Consider the following 2608-nt stretch of genomic DNA (forward strand, 5'->3'; position numbering starts at 1 on the left):
CAGCTGACCAGGGTACAGACCTCGCACATCCTTCCCCTGACATGGTACTCTGCAATTACAATGAGAAGAGTTCATTTCAGAGTAAAAATAAGAATAACTAAGAGCAGAGTTAAGGTCAAAGACCATATGCATACATATTGCATGTAAGGTAGCAAGTTAAGGTCAATGTCAACATGTGCATATGCACACAACGCCAGATATTCAGCTCATGACTCAACAGGGAAGAATCCTCTGACCTAAATACAGTGCGGTAGCGAGCAGTATCAGCACACAGGTGTTTTCAAATGGACATGACTTCCTCATAACTACAGTATCATCATAGTGGTAGTTAGTTATTTCCTTCACACACTTCTGTGCAGGTACCCTTATGAACAGCTTTTAAAAAAAGCCTACTTGTTAGAAGTTCTATCAAATATTTAATGTAAATGAAAAATGAATGTAAATATTTTTCGATACAATTTGTGGCTGTATTGTTTCTACAACTTAAAGCAATTAAACGTATTGCTGCCAGTTGTACAGTGTCTTGTTGAAAAAGAGTAAAACCATTCTCTCTCTCACATCAGTGTTGCTCCAGGTTGTCTTTTAAACGAGCCAGTCCCCCTACATTGTGTCTACCACCCTCAACCCTACCACCCTCAACCCTGCCACCCTCAACCCTGCCACCCTCAACCCTGCCACCCTCAACCCTACCACCCTCAACCCTACCACCCTCAACCCTGCCACCCTCAACCCTAGCACCCTCAACCCTGCCACCCTCAGCCCTACCACCCTCAACCCTGCCACCCTCAACCCTGCCACCCTCAACCGTGCTATCCAAGAGATGCTATAGCGGTTGATTGTATTCACAAAAATCAGCTACTAGGCATTTTAGAACTTTGGCTAGAACTCTTGAATCAACACAATTCTAAAGACGGTCAAAGGAATTTTGAAACCAACAGTAAGAAGTAGATGGTCAAAAAAGTTATAAATACAAAATAAACTTCTATATTGACCGGAAAACAAATGCATTATTCCACAACTGTTTTAACATAATCAGAATGAATCTAAATGTATATGTTCAATACAGGTTAGGTCTCTATCAACTGGTTATGTTAAATAGTGGCTAGGCCTATAATCATTTGTATTCCCTCCTATTAATGTAACGGTTCCGTAACCACAGACGCTGGGAGACGGGAAGCAAGTACAGGATGAGGATTTAATAATAAACAGCCATGAAACTAAACAAGAACAGAGTCTGGACAAGAGAGACAAAACAACATCAACGCCAACAGGGAAGTGAAACTGAGAAAGTGACAGATATAGGGGAGGCAATCAATGATGTGATGGAGTCCAGGTGAGTCCGATGAAGCCCTGGTGGGCGTAAAGGTGGTGACAGGTGTGCGTAATGATGAGTAGCCTGGCGACCTCGAGTGCCAGAGGGGGAGCGGGAGCAGACTTAAATTCTATCAGTCTTACCTGGTGCTTTAGGGGTCAGAGAGAGAGGAGATGTGCTGCTCAATCTGTGTTCATATCAGAGCCCTCGGTCCTCTCTCTTCATATGGTAATGACTATATCCCAAATGGCATCCTATTCCTTATAAATGGCTTTTGACCAAGGTCAATAGGACTCTGGTCAAAAGTAGTGTGCTTTATAGGGAATAGGGTGCCATTGGGATGCACATCATACATACTGACTTGGCAGCACATTCTGCTTTAGTTACCAAGAGAGAGAAACCCAACCCTGCAGCAAACCAATGGCACTCAGCAAACTGACGCTGGGAGAAAGGGTCAACTCATTCACCACTTTAATCAAGAGGTTTCACGGAAACCAGTACAACTCGTAACCTACAAGTAATTGGATGAAAACTAATCTAGGCTGGTCTGCGTCCAAACTGACACCCAATTCCTTATATACTGTAGTGCTCAGTTGGGGGTGAGAGGGTTCTCTCGTGTTGGATTCCTTCAGTTTTCCTTTAATAACACTAGAGGGTAGTGTTTCTCTTGAAACATCACCTCTGTCTCCTCTGTACAAGTAGCCGACTCTAAAGTCAATACTGTCTCCTTTTTATATGGGTGGAGGCACCACACCCTAAGTGCTATCAGTCAGGCCAAATAGAAAAGTTTTTCTAATCTTAAAATGTTGGCAGAATGCAAACACACCCATAGTCCAACATCACTGCTACCCTACATCAGACATGATCAGACAATGGCATGTTATTTCCAAACATGAGATGGAGATGGATATATTTATTTTTTTATAGTTCAAATTTTCGGCAAATACAACAACCTATTTGAATAGATTCGTTGCAGGATCTTGTGATCTTGCTGTACCAGGAGTTGCATGTGTTCCTTGTCATGCTCCCATGAAGTAAGGCTAGACTGGTATGATACTCTTTAAACAAAGCCCCCATTCAGATAGTGAAAGATATGACCTGAATTAATAGGATTCCAAATGAATTAATTGGAAATAACAAATCCCTAACGTTTTATCAATAATCACAAATTCATCTCAATGGTTTGAACACTGTCGAATGTCTCAATGGCCTACCGGCATTGTCATGACCAAGTGTAAACCTATACTGGATTGCATCTGTTCATACAAACGTACAAGCCAAGCGGGAAGAGGGACC

This window comes from Oncorhynchus mykiss, chromosome 13 (genome assembly GCF_057628025.1).
Source record: "Oncorhynchus mykiss isolate SJ-2025 chromosome 13, ASM5762802v1, whole genome shotgun sequence".
In the NCBI taxonomy this organism is placed as follows: Eukaryota; Metazoa; Chordata; class Actinopteri; order Salmoniformes; family Salmonidae; genus Oncorhynchus; species Oncorhynchus mykiss.